At 41.5% G+C, this 15,425-nt stretch overlaps 1 pseudogene; it reads left to right on the top strand.

Annotated features, from left to right (window-relative positions):
• The first annotated feature begins 2,938 nt into the window (after positions 1-2,938).
• LOC148791095 (zinc finger BED domain-containing protein RICESLEEPER 2-like) overlaps positions 2,939-15,425 on the top strand; it is a 12,977-nt pseudogene continuing 490 nt past the window's right edge.

The raw sequence follows: 15,425 nt of genomic DNA, 5'->3' as shown, positions 1-15,425 counted from the left end.
AACTAATAAGTAGGGATATAAATGGGCGGCCAGGCTTGTAAGGAAAAGCCAGAACTGATCCTATTATTGATGGAGTTTATTATGTCTAAGCTGATAGGACTCAATTCTAACAGGCTTTTACCCTAGTAATTTCACAATGAATCTGCTAATTTTCTTTTTCTCTTCTCAAAATATATATCTCCTATAAAATGACTACTTAAGACATTTTATGTGAAATTATTACAGGTAAACAATGAGAAATGTATATAAAATTTACAAGAAAATATACTATTACTTGTATGTATTTCTATTTTTGGTTTGTCTTAATCAAGTTGGAAACAAGTAAACCCGATTCAGCCCTATTAATGGGAACTCAAAATACAAACCCCATTAATAAATCAGAACTAAAATATAGACACAGTGTTATCAAAGGATTGGCTAGTCAACCAACTAGTCAGTTGAGGGCTGGTTGAAGAACCCAGATTCAACCATTTGGGCTTATAGAGATGATCTGAAAAGGTTTATATGGTTGACTAGTAAAATGAACAATAGAGTACAGTGGGAAAGAAGATCGGCCAATGGATTAGCAGATGCTTTAGCTAAACAAGGCATAAACAGGGATCGTTTGTTTTGGGCTTAGTTGTAATCTTTCTCAGTTTCTTGGGAGGATGCACCTTGCACCTCTCAGTGTTTGTTTGTAGTTCTATCAGTTGAGGGCCACAAATGACTACATGACTAACTAGTCAGTTGATACTCATGATGCAGTCACCATTATTAGCTAGGTTGACAAGTCAACTACAAAATTGCTTCAAAGCTTTATTAGCTTTCTGTATCTCAAATTATATTCATGTTGTTACATCAAATATTGTGACAGACGATGAATGGCTGATGTGGTATATAAAATAGAAAAAATGCATAAAATGTAAAAGGACAGTGCAGGAATTTTTTTAAGTCTTTTTTAATCAGTAGTGTGCCGTTCAGACTACAGAGTTGCCACAAACAAAGGCAAATTGAAAAGTCAAGGTTGCACTCTTTTTTTTTTTTGGAAAACAATGGTTGTAATTCCCTAACCTAGCTGTTCAGCCTACCTTTTTAATGTTTACAAAATAGACAATAGAGTGAAAAATAAACATTCAATATGATTCCTTTATTGCATAGTTCTACTCTGCACTGATTTATTTATGATATCACATCAATATCGTAAATTCAGAACATAACCTTTTTTCATTGACTCATCAATGCCGGGACCACATAATACTGATGGAATTCCAACCCTTCATGAAAACAAGAAGGAACATTAGAAATCTGTAATGTAAAGCCGCTGGTTTACTACAAGCCATAGAAAAATACTGCCCCCCTTTTCTTCCAAAATATCATCTAGTAAAGAAGTTGAGTGAGAAGAACATAATACCTCCAAAGTCCAAACTAGCCCCCAGTCCCCACTAAATTGCCTAAGAAGATCATAACTACAATACTACCATGACCACCATCTGGAAAGGATACAGAACACCTTTAAGAAAAATTTGTGGTTTACACATGACTAAATGCAAACTTCAAAAATGAAGTTCGAAGTGGAAAGAAAGTGCCCAACATTGAAGCCAGCCCTCTTTTTACTCCCATATTTTCTCCATCTACCTTGGTTTCAAATCAAAACCATCAATAAATTACAAGGAGAAAGGATGTCTTTGTTTGAAGATATAATATGCTAAAAGCTAGCAAATCATAACTGCATTAAATCACCATTCATGAATCTAAAATGTTGCTACTACCTAACAGTTTACTCAAACAAACAAACAGTCATATTTACTTTCACTTTCTATCTAGTTGCTACTACCTAAGAGTCATATGTAAAATGTTGCATTGAAAGTTAAGAGAGGGCAAGAAAATTCACAAGTCACATCAACAAAACAGTTAAACTCATTCACAAATAAGTTAAGCTAATAAAATGAAGCTAATTCTTAGTTAACATAAGGATAGCCTGAGGTTGAATTAACAATAATGACATGATTAACCACATAGAAAAACATAGATGAGGGGTAATTTGGCTAAAGGTCACGTGGACGCGATCTGCTAGTAGGATGACAACTCGGCAAGGGGAGTCTAGTCAGTAGTTTAGGAGCTTGGGTGTTCAGGCACCTTGATACAAAGTTACCTCGGCACAAAGCCACCTCGGCACAGAATCACCTCGGCACTTAAGCCAGTTCAATGCCCAGGAACCGAAGTGACACGTAATCAACTCCAGAAGCTTCTCAACGGGCTCTAAATTTCTTGAGATCACGTCGCGTAATGGTAGGCCTTATCCTCTCCCCACCTAGATCGGACGATAACGATAGACTTCATTGGCTGGTACGTCACTCTCCTTCTAAAGCGAAAATGGATCTCATCTACGCAGGCTGAGGATTTCAAAGTCATTTCGTGAGACCCATAGCAGCTCAACTATATAAGGGCATCAATCCCTTCAGAGCCCGGTACGCGCGACTTAATGCATTCTAGCTCTCTTTATTCTCAAATTCTCAGCTTGCATATACTATTACTAACTTAAGCATCCGAGCGTCCCCCGGGTTAGACACCTCGAGTTCTCTGATACATTCCTTTCTTTGCAGTTCGAGCAACCTACTTGGCGACAGGTATTCGAGCTGCTTTATAGTTAGGAGCATTCAGATCGCGCACCATCAATAGACAATATTGATTAAATCACCAAGCACCTGACCGAACAATCCATACAAAATGAGTGTGTGGTAACAAGTGAACAACAAGGGTAAAGCTGTTTTAGCATACTTGCTTTCAAAAGAGACACAAAAATACCACTAAATTCTTAAGCACAAAAACTAGAAGACAGCAAGATCAAAACATTTTTTTATGTCTGTTGTCCTGTCAACCTCATATTGTAATCTTATCTACCTCACAGTAATTATGTCATCTATCTTCAAAATCATCCGCACACTCTGTTGCCAATGTGATGGCACTAGTGCTGACAAGCAAAGGCTGTACCACATTCTCCTCCAATATGTTCGATCGTGATCTGTCCCTTCCTCACAGTGATACCCGCATTGATCTCTCCCTAGGCATGGCGATTCCGGAGCTCTGTAACAATGGCTATCGGGTTCAAGCCTGCATTTTCTGCCTAAGTATATGGAATAACTTCCAGAGCCTCCGCAAACGAGCGGACACAGTGACTCTCCATCCCATGCAAGACCTTTGCATTTGTCCCTTCAATGCTTGTTCATGATGATGTAAAGAAGAAGAGTTCAGCACTTAGTTCTTCTAGTGAGGGAAGAAATTGTGACAGGCTGCAGATTGGAGCATAGCATTGCTTTAAACGCATGCCCGACTAGACAATTGGGCCATCAAAACTGGGAACTAGCAGCCAAAATGATTTTTAGATTGTCCCATTCTTAGAAATGTTGGCCTGGTCAAATTTCAAATAAGTGTATTAATACCTATTACAACCTAAAACATTTATTGTTTTAAGCTTATTTCGGTGTTGGTATTGGTGAAAAAGCAGGTCTAATGTCTTTTAACTTTTGATACATGCTTCTATTGTTTTTATCATCAAATCCATTGTTTTCACCCTTTTGTTGTATAAAGTTGATCTTTATATCTTTTGTTGAAAATTTTGAATTTTTCCTCATTGAATGTGCTTTAGATGGATAACTTGGATGATCTTACGTTGATTGCAATTGTTGGCACTGCTTTTTCTTCTACTGCAGTATGCATTGCCTTAGTAGATGAATATTTGAATTATGTTGATAGAGAACCATCTATTAATCGAGATGTATAAAGAAATGATTTATTGAAACGCCTTTATCATACAAAGGAAATTGATTGTTATATTCAACTTAGAATGGAGAAAGAGTCACTTGCAAGGTTAGTAAGGATACTTCGTGAGTCTAGTAGGTTACATGCCTCAAGCAGAAGCATTGTTGAAGAGCAAGTGGCAAGGTTTCTTCATATCCTTGCCCATAATGTGAGAAACCGAACCATGGGATTCCATTTTAATTGATTTGGGCAAACTGTGATCCGTCACTTCAATCAAGTTCTTAATGCAATGTTAAGTCTAGAGGATAGGTATCTCATTCAACCAATTGATGAAGTTGCACCAGAGATTAGGAGTAGGACAGACTATTGGCCTTATTTTAAGGTAACAATAATCATTTTTATTGTTTTGGTTGATATATTAGGTAGTATAAAAACAAAGGTTCATGTAGAACTTTTCGATGAATGACAAGATTGTGTAGGAGCAATTGATGAAACACACATCCCTGTGAAGGTACCGATTGCAGATGTTGCTAGGTTTCGAGGACCCAAAGGTTATCTTACCCAAGACATACTAGCAGCATGTTCCTTTGGTTTAAAATTTACTTATATCTTGCTTGGATGGGAAGGTGCAGCATCAGATTCTTGTATGTTGAGGTCTACACTTACTAGAAAACACAAACTTTAGGTGTCTGAAGGTAATAACCCAAATCAACTAGTTTTTACCATTTTTGTTATAGGCAATATTATTAAAAGAGTTTTTTATTAATAGGTAAATTCTACCTTATGGATGCGGGGTTCACATTGAAAGTAGGTTTCATTACGCCATATAGGAACACCCGATATAATTTAAAAGAGTGGGGTTCATGCCAACCTGAAACTGCCAAGGAACTATTTAATTTCATTATTCTTCATTAAGAAATGTGATTGAACGGATATTTGGAGTATTAAAGAAGCGGTTTCCTATCCTTGTGTCTGTGCAGCATTATCCATTTGAAACACAAGTTAAGATTGCACATGCTTGTTGTATCTTACACAACCACATGATAGGTGTGAATCCATATGACTTCATTATGAGGTAATATGATCAAAAAGCAAGAAATAGAGGATCAGATGAAGGTAATGAAGATGGTGTTGAACCCGAGGAAGAGGATGATGAGAGACAACTACGAAGACCTTCACATTGTTTAAGTAAAAATGAGGCAATGAGACAAGGAACTCGCTTAAGAGAAGAAATAACAACAAAAATGTGGGAAGATTATCAATTACAACGCTCTCAAAGAAGGCACTAATATGATTTTCCTTATTTTTGTGATTTAAAAATGATATTATGTAAACAATGACTACCATCACATTATCTTTGTTTGCATTTGTTAGAAAATCATTGTTTTGTGTTGATTTTTTTATATAATTTCTATTATATTAGGTTTATTACATGATTATTATGTATTTGTCATGTCTTAGATATGAAAGCCATCTTGGAAACAAAGTTGATAAGAGTTTCAAGGGCCTTGCTTATAAAGCTACAAGTAGAGCAGTTGGTTCTAAATTTGGAGTCGATTGTAGTGTTGATCATATTAAGAATCACTTGAAGACTATAAAAAAAATTTTCCACTTAAAAGCTATTCTTAATCAAAGTGGCTTTAGTTGGAATGGTCAAACACATACAATTGATGTTGAACCTAAAGTCTGGAATTCCTATGTTGAGGCGTGTGATTTTATATAGTGTTTGGATTATGTTTCTTTTGTTATTATTTTCTAATGTGATGAGTTGATTTCTTTTTTCATAATCTCACCTAGAGGTGAGACAATATTGTAGAAAAAAAATTGATAACTACGATGATTTGGCACTTGTTTGTGGAAATGATCAAGTTATCAGGAGTGGAGCTTTTACTGTAAAGGAATTGAATAGATGTGAAGCAACTTCAACCTCTGTGACTCATGGTACTGATAGTCAGGTTCCCACACCCTCGGAAGACATTGGTGATGAAATTGGAAATTCCTCACTACGAGCAGGAGCAATAGATCCACCATCGTCATCAAAAGGAAAAGGGAAAGGGAAACTATAAATTGAAGAAAAACTTGGAGAGGTTGCAGAAAACTTGGGAAAACTCACAAAGGCTATTCAACGTGGATATGGCTTGTTTGATAGAGATACTCTCTTCCAAGATGTTATGAGCTTGGAGGGAATATCTACATCATTTTTGTTGAAGGCATTTGATTTTTTATTGGAGGACCAGTTTCATTGGCGGATCATGAAGCTAGGAAGCCTGTTCTGATGTTAGCCTTCCATAACTGATATGGGTCTATGAGTTTAACAACCTTTTACCTTATAGTTTGACATGATAATTTTGGTAATTTTTTAATGGTTTGAACTATGTTTTATGAGCATTTTGTTTGATTGATTAGGCATGACAATTTTGCTATACTTCTATATAAATATTGATGTGCATTTTTTGTCCTTTTGGAATTAATATTAGTTAAAGAAATGGCTAAGTATGAGCATATCTTTCATATATAATAGTTGTAGGACCCATGATTATTAATTTTTCATATGTTTTCCTTGCCTCGCCAAACAAGGAAAATTTAATTTTCCTTGCCATTTCCATTGGTTAACCAAACAATGGATGGGGAAAATTTTTCTCTTCCCTTCCCTTCTTTCCCTTCAAACCAAACATAGTCTAACTAACTCGCATCTATTTCCCTCCACCTAATTCTCAATGTCAATGACAATTCGCCTTTGGCCCGCACGATCATCACTTCATCAATTAGATGCAATTTTGCTTAATAACATGGTTTCCTACTGCGATTTACACATAGGTTGCTTTGGTCACGCCTAAATTTAAATCTAAATTTAATAAATGGGAACTTAAACTCAAGGATGTGTGGTGTATGTAAATTTAATCATCAATTTCCATTCCTGGAAATTGTCTCCTTCCAATAGAGGTATTGAACTAAGGACTAGGAAGTTAAGATTAGCTGCCACAAAAATAAATAAATTATTAGATCAATTGTCAAACGAATTCAAGTCTACCTTTGGGCATCCAACCTAATTGCGTTGTGGCAAACCACTAAATGTGAAACTAGGTGTGGGTTGATTCAAGTATGAAGGTCCCATACCTTTGGGTATTTGAGGAGGTTTCTCCATTCCCTAATTAGCACACATCTATTTCCCTCTACCTAATTGTCAATGTCAATGACCATTCGCCTTTGGGCCCGCATGATCATTGATTCGTCAAATAACGCGATTGCCTACTACGATTTACACTTAGGTTCTACGTTTTTAAAACCGAGCAGGCCAATGATTTGCTCATTCGTCCAGTCCTTCGGTCGGATGATCTGACCGTTTGAATTGAACGGACAACCCATTCTAACAAAAAATAATTTTTTTTAAAAAATTTAAAAAAAGAATAAAAACTGGCCAAACTGTTGAACGGTTCAAACGGTTCTGATGAATCAATTTTTGGTGATATTTCAATTTTTTGTGATAAGTACCTCGTCATTTAGTCTGCTTCTAAGTGGCCGATGACTCAGAGGTCGAAGTGGAGAAATTTTGTTGAATGAGGACCGGGATGCTGAGCTGACCAGGCCGAGCTGGGGGCAGATTAGGTGTCGAGCTAGGCAAGTTAGGTGCAGAACTGACTGGGCCGAGCTGGGCAGGTTAGGTGCCGAACTGGTTGGGTTGAGCTTCATATTAGGTGACGAGCTAACCTGAGGGCCGAGCTACCTATTAGGTGTCGAGCTAACCAGAGTGTCGAGCTGGATGGTGGCGAGCTGGATTGATTGTTGAGCTTCGTAGTTCTTTAGAGACATGCGAGGAATCAATGTCAGAGGACCCAGGGTGGCTAACCGGGCGAGGTTGCTCCGATGCTTAAGTCATTACTCTCATAGTAGACTGCGAGCTAAAAATCACAAAGTATGAGAGCTAGAATATGCTTACTTGCCCCCCTCATGTCATTGGGGTTGGTGCCTTTATATAGGCATGGTTTGGCGTGGGCTTCACGCACCATATCCGAGATTTCCGAGAAGTCACCTAAGTGGTCCGAGATTCCCGGAGGCAACCGCCATGCACGTTGACCACCCTCTGAATAGTTCGGTACGTGGGCCAACTTCCAAGGTTTGTGGAAGTGTTGGGATATGCATGCCAAATTTGTCGGCGAGCACATCTCACAGGTCGTCAAGTCGGCGCCTGTGCCAAGTCGCCAGGTCGGTGCCTGTGCCAGGCCGCCAGGTCGGTGCCTGTGCCAGGCCGCCAGTTCGGCGCCTGTGCTAGGCTTTCAGCTCGCGCCAGGGCCAGGCCGCCAGGTCGCACCTAGGCTAGGCCGCCAGTTCGCGCCTGTGCCAAGCCGCCAGTTCGGCGCCTGGGCTAGGCCGTCAGGTCGCGCTTGTGCCAGGCCACCAGGTCGGCTCCCTTGTCAGGCCACCAGTTTGTGCCTGTGCCAGGCCGCCAGGTGGGACACCATCAACTTGGCTAAGGCAAGTTGTTGCCTAAGTGGTTCCGGGTGTCACCTAGTTGTTCTGAGGTGCCATGTGTCACAATATCATTGGAGGGCCAAATCTACCCTCATCATTTGCCCCCCACTCCCGAGCTGAAAGCAACTCGATGAAGGGAGTAGATTTGCTCCTTTTGGCCTGAAATGACTAATTTGATAAGCTCGTAAGCGTCGATTCAATTCCTTAGGCTCTCGGAGCGACTCGCAGTCCACTCTCCTTACCCTTGATTTTGCCCATGCCGAAGAGGCGACTGGGTCTTATGTGGAGCCGAAGTCTTTGCCAGTTCGGCACTTTAGCCCTTAGGCTCTGAGAGTGACTCGTAGTCCACTCTCCTTGATCTTTGATTTCGCCCATGCCGAAGAGGCAACTGGGTTTTATGTGGTACCAAAGTCTTTGCCAGTTCGGCACTTTAGCCCTTAGGCTTTGGGAGCGACTCGTAGTCCACTCTCCTTGATCTTCGATTTTGCCCATGCCAAAGAGGCGACTGGGTCTTATGTGGTACCGAAGTCTTTTATCAGTTCGCCAGGTCGGCGCCCGTGCCAGGCCACCAGGTCGCGCCTTAGAGCTATGGCTGCATTGCATCAGCCTCATTAGTGACGTCGGTTACCCACTCCTACAAGAGGCTACTAGAAGCTCGACTTACGAGGGCAGCACTACTGACTTTAGGTCACCAGCTCGCTCGGGAGCCTTGGAAGGCTCGACCGGCAAGGGCGTCCATGCAATCTATTGGCCGCCTACTCCCATGGAAGCCACGAAGAGCTCATCTTTGTAGAGGGTACCTCTCGAAGAGGACTGATGAGGCTTTATCCGAGTTGAAATAAAGTTGGTAGAGCTGCTTAGTCTATTGGCCATCAACTTCCTGAAGGGATGAGAGATCCATCCTAGGACGCCCAAAGATTGTGGAATAAGGGGCGAATTTCAAAAATTTTATCTCTCCCTTCAACTGGGAATCGTATTCCCTATTTAGAAAATCATATTTTCAAGGATCAATCTTGAACCATAAACTGAACCAGATCTAAACCAAAAGGAGTGGGAGAGGATTATACCTGATACGGAGAAATACTATCTCCCAATGGAGGTGTTCACGCCCAAGGAAGGATCCAAAATCTGCTCCCACTGAAGATGGCGCAGTGAAGGATGGAGCAGAATCAGCAATGTTCTTCAAAAGAACTTGACCCTTCGCAAGAATCAACTGGACGGCTTGTGAGTACAGGCTCCAATCAATCTTTTCCCAAAAGATTGAAATCAAGATCCAATCTTGATTGCTCCCAAGAACTGGAGATCGAACTAAAGGAATGGCAATGGCAGGAAGGTGGCGGTAGAAGAGAATTCGCAGTATGCAGGAAATCTCTTAATCTCTCTTTCTTAAAGAGGAGAATGCTATTGATGTTATTGTGTACTTCAAGGCTGCCGCCCCCTTCCCCTTTTATAATCTTAAAGGGATCAGCTCCTAATCAGATTAGGAGTTGCTAATCCAAATCATATTTGGGTTAGAAGTCCCTTAGTGATAAGGGATAATCCTTATCTTATCTGCAGATCAGATCAGCTGTCTCCTAATCTAATTAGGAGGTTTCCATATCTAAATCTTATTTAGATCTTGGACTCTCTGAGTGGATAGGGTCTAAGCCCAATCCTTTTAGCTGACCCACTTCAGAATTCGTCCCCTTTAGATGACTGATCAAATCAGCCCAGTTCGAAATGGGCTTAAGGCCCATTAAGGTTATGTACTCAAAAAACCTTCCAAATTGCTGCCCAGTTGGGCTTCCTTGTATGGCGTGGGACCCAAGCATTGATCTACACATCAGCCACATGGGTTCAGCCCAGCCTTTGTTACAAGGCCTGGCCGAATGCACTGCTGAAGACAGTGTACCCCCTGAAACCCATTAAATGAGCTCTATGAGCCCAACACTTACACTAAGTGGTCCCTGGGCCAAGCCACCTTGTAACACCCAGGGACTGTGGGCAGATGCAAGATTAGCCCATCAGGCATTATCCTCAATGGTCTTACACTTAACCTCTCAGCCCATAATGATCATACACTGCCCGACAAGAGAGGACCTCTCCCTCAGCTGCAAGGAACAGTGTTGCACTCTCCACTCATATGGATCCCGGGAATTAAAACCTTCTTGCAAACATTTTAGAAACCATATATATTCTTTTATATCTTATATAAAATATATTTTGCAAAACAAATCTCAACGGTTGAAATCGGCTGCCGGCAGTCTTAGTTTCCATCAGTGAGAGTGCATCCCCGATCATTACCTTTGTCCGACAAAGGGGCTGATCATGTCACTATGATCACCCACTCAGATGAATTCTCAGACTGTCCCAACATACCCAGGTTTTGACCCCCGCTAAGGATCTGACTGATTGGTACATCAAAGATAGCCCAATCCGACATCTAGTGCAGTATCATAATCGAGTCTAGGGGTCGGGTGTAACTTTCCAGTTTTGCCCATCAATCTCCAAGGTCCAGGGCAATACTGGAAATCTGGTCCAGTTCAAAGATTCAATTAATCCTACACTGTATGTGCCTAGGGTCTCACCCTGGCAGCTGAGACAGACCACCCCAACCGACTTGGTGGCACCACAGTGTCAGCCTTGTCAGGATAGGTCTCCCCAGACCGACCCACCGGCTGTGAACATTCTAAACTAACACGAGTCTCATTAAGTGTCCAGTTTAAGGGTATTACACAGAAACATACCAAGGGAACATGAATCAAAACTGTCTAACAGCTCCCACTTGCACTTAGGTCCAATCAGGTACTAGCCGGAGTCCCATGCTTTCCACGTGTTTCTCAAACACTTTCTGTGATAGTGGCTTTGTCAATGGGTCTGCTACATTTTCCGCTGACGCTACCTTCTGAATCAGGACGTCCCCTTTACCAACAATCTCCCGCAGTACGTGGTACTTCCTCTCGATGTGCTTCGACTTCAAGTGGGCTCGTGGCTCCTTAGCCTGAGCAATGGCTCCATTGTTGTCACACAACAATAGGATGGGTGATGTGCTAGACGGAACAACTCCCAACTCGTGAACGAACTTCTTCATCCACACAGCTTCTTTGGCAGCCTCACTTGCGGCAATGTATTCGGCCTTGGTCGTGGAGTCTGCAATGGACCCCTGTTTGTTGCTTTTCCAGCAAACAACACACGATCATATCGTGAAAACATATCCAGATGTAGACTTTCTATCATCTGGGTCTGACTGGAAATTAGCATCTGTAAACCCCTGGATCTGTAGTGAGCTACCGTCTAACACCAGACAAAACACTTTTGTCCTTCGAAGGTACTTAAGTATGTTTTTCACAGCAGTCCAATGCTCCTGCCCTGGGTTGGCCTGAAATCTGCTTACTACACTCACTGCCTGAGCTATGTCAGGACGAGTGCACAGCATGGCATACATGATGCTCCCTACGGCTGAGGCATAAGGAACGTCTTTCATGCCATCAATCTCCTCAGATGTCTTGGGAGACATCTTCTTGGAGAGAGTGACTCCGTGCCTGAAAGGAACATTTCCTTTCTTGGAGTTTTCCATGCTGTATCTTTTGACTATTTTGTCAATGTAAGCAGATTGGGATAATCCTATTATCTGCTTCGATCTATCTCTATAGAGTCGAAGACCCAGTATATAGGAGGCTTCTCCAAGATCTTTCATGGAGAATTGCTGCGAAAGCCATACTTTCGCCGTAGTTAACATTCCTACATCATTCCCAATGAGTAGAATGTCATCTACATACAGGACCAAGAAGGTAACCTTATCCCCACTGTACTTCCTGTAGACACAGGGTTCATCTGGATTCTGCTCGAAGTCAAACGATTTGACAGCAGAGTTAAAACGGATGTTCCAACTTCTAGAAGCTTGCTTAAGCCCATAAATGGATCTGTTAAGTTTACATACCATGTTTTCCTGACCTGCAGCAATGAAGCCTTGCGGCTGCTGCATATAGATATCTTCAGTAAGATCTCCATTCAGGAATGCAGTTTTGACATCCATCTGCCAAGTCTCATAATCATGGTATGCTGCTACAGCTAGCAGGATCCTAATGGATTTAAGCATGGCCACAGGCGAAAAGGTTTCCTCATAATCGATGCCCTCTTTCTGAGTGTACCCTTTCGCCACCAGACGAGCCTTGAAGGTCTCAACTTTACCATCGGGGCCCTTCTTCCTCCTGTAAGTCCATTTGCAACCGATTGCCTTTACCCCGGAGGGCGGATCTACTAGAGTCCAGACTCCATTGGTCTCCATTGAGTCCATCTCTGCCCTCATGGCCTCCACCCACTTCTGGGAATCTATGTCCAACATAGATTCCGCGTAAGTCACGGGATCCTCCTCACTAGTCAAGGTTTCCACTAGGTAACTATCCTGGTCATAACCATAACGGACTGGTGGCCTGGATGCCCGAGTGGATCTTCTAAGTTGGTCACTACCTGGAACTTGTGGGACATCTCCCACTGCTCCTGAGTTCTCATCATCAAGAAGAACTTCCTGACGATGGGTGTCCAGGATATAGTCGGTTTCCAAGAATTGCGCATTTCGACTGCAGAACACTTTCTGCTCACTTGGGTCATAGAAAAGGTAACCTACAGAGCCTTTTGGGTAGCCTACAAATAGGCAACGACTGGTTTTAGATTCCAACTTGTCTGCACTCGTTCTTTTAACGTGTGCTGGACAACCCCAAATCTTCAAGTGTCTGACACTTGGTTTCTTTCCGGTCCAAAGTTCATATGGAGTATTCGGAACCGATTTGGTTAGAACCCGATTCAGCACGTAAATCGCAGTCTCTAATGCGTAACCCCAAAAGGATGTGGGTAACTCTGAGTGTATGAGAAGCGACCGGACCATATCTAATAAGGTCTTATTCCTCCTCTCTGAAACACCGTTAAGTTGTGGTGTAGCAGGAGGAGCTAATTGTGATACTATCCCATTGTCCTTTAAGTAGTCCCTGAATTCGTCAGAGAGAAATTCGCCACCTCGATCGGATCGAAGGGCTTTAATTTCTCTCCCTAACTGTTTCTCGACCTCTTGTCTAAACTCTTTGAACTTTTCAAAGGATTTAGACTTGTGTCTCATTAGGTACACGTAACCATATCGTGAAAAATCATCTGTGAAGGTGATGAAATACACGTGTTGATTTCGTGTCCTAACACTCAGGGGACCACATACATCAGTATGTATTAGGTCAAGTGTGCCTGTACATCTTTCAGGCTTACCGTTAAATGGCCGTTTCGTCATCTTGCCTTGTAGGCAAGGCTCACAAGTGGGAAGATCTTCTACAGCTAGAAAATCCAAAGGACCATCCTTTACCAACCTTGTGATTCGGTCAACACCGATGTGGCCAAGTCGGTAATGCCACAGACACGTGGGATTAACTGTATCACGGGCTCTCTTCTTGGGGTTTTCAACCGACGTAGTTTCGGTTATGTTAGTTTCTAGAGAAGGATGTAGAACATAGAGACCGTTCTCCAGTTCCCCGTATGTGATGAATCTGTTATTTCTTTTAATAGTAATCGTATTACTAAAGAAGACAGAATAACCATCTGCACACAGTTTTGAGACAGAAATCAAATTTCTTCTTAAATTTTGTACATAAAGACAATCTTTCAATACAATTATTCCTTCTCTAAAATATAATTCCACGGTTCCTATGGCCGCGACTGCAACAGTTGCAGTAGTCCCCAAGTAGAGTATGACTTCTCCTTCACTCAGCCTTCTGCTTACCTTGAACCCCTGCAATGAGTTACACGCATGAGTTGAAGCCCCGGAGTCAATACACCAGGACACAGAAGCTACCAACAAATTGGTTTCTATAACACAAGTTTCGAAATTACCTTTCTTGGATTCCAGGTAGGCAGGACAATTCCTTTTCCAGTGGCCGGTCTTCTTGCAAAAATGACAGGCATCTGATGCCTTGTCCTTCCTCTGTTTCTTGGGTTTGGCAGCCTTTTTCTGGGGCTCTCTTCGCCTTCCTTTTTTGCCCGATTTTCCAGTTTCAACGAGCATGGCAATGGGCTCATCCTTTTTAATCAATTCTTCAGCCCTCTGCAACATATTGCTGAGTTCCTGCAAGCTGACGTTCAGCTTGTTCATGTTGTAGTTCATGATGAATGGATTAAAGAACCTCTAGTTCATTGATGTAGCCCATCATCCGAAGACAATGGTCGTGAACTTGTTGGCCCTTGGACATCTGCGCGGTCATGAACTGTTTCAAGACCTTCTGCCGAGTAGAACGATTCTGCTCTTCGTACATTGTCCTAAGACTGTCCAATACGTCTTTAGCAAGTTCGATCTGATCGAACTGCCTCTGAATTGGATTGTCCATGGAGGCAATGATATAGCAAGTTCCCATGATGGAAACACTCTGTATGAAGTTGTTATGGAGAGGTTGTTGACTTGGAACATTGATAAAAAAATATGTTCTATAACAGTTGACAATGCCTTTAACAATGATGTTATGGTTAGGGAGCTCAAGAATCGACTTTGTGTTAAGAGTTTGCTCCCATTGAATGATGACTTCTTTCATGTGAGATGTGCTGCTCACATCTTGAATCTTATTGTTCAAGATGGGTTGAAAGAAATATCACCATTGTTGACTTAAATCTTATTGTTCAAGAAGCAACAATTTGACAATACAAGAAGCCAAACAAAAGTATAGCATAAGAGAGGGGTGGTTGTTGATTGTCCAACGTGATGGAACTCTACATATGACATATTGGAGATAGCTTTATAGTTGAAGGAAGCATTTTGTCAACTAGCCAAGCTCGACTATGACTGTAAGGATCTACCATCTGATGGGGAATGGGAGATGGGGGTAATGGTACGGAATTGTTTGCAAGTTTTTTACATCTGCACAAAAATCTTTTCAAGTATTAATTCCCCAACCTCAAATGTATTTTTTCCCAATATTTGTACAATCAAGCTTTTGTTGCTTCAATGGCTAGATAATGAACATGAGTATGTTCGTTCAATGGGAAATAAACTGAAGCAAAAATTTGATAAATATTGGGATGAACGTTCTTTGGTGCTTGCGATTGCAGTTGTATTTGATCCCAGGTTTAAGATAGAGATTGTAACATATTACTACAATCTCATTTTTGGAGAGACTATTAAGAAAAATGTCACAAGAGTTAGAGAGGCAATGAATGACCTATATTCAGAGTATGTGGGTTTTGATACAGAGGATAGGTCACTTGCAGGC

This window comes from Nelumbo nucifera, chromosome 6 (assembly GCF_055504915.1).
Source record: "Nelumbo nucifera cultivar China Antique chromosome 6, China Antique-T2T, whole genome shotgun sequence".
In the NCBI taxonomy this organism is placed as follows: Eukaryota; Viridiplantae; Streptophyta; class Magnoliopsida; order Proteales; family Nelumbonaceae; genus Nelumbo; species Nelumbo nucifera.
The sequence above is the reverse complement of the archived record's forward strand: the minus strand, read 5'-3'. Positions and strand labels throughout refer to the sequence as shown.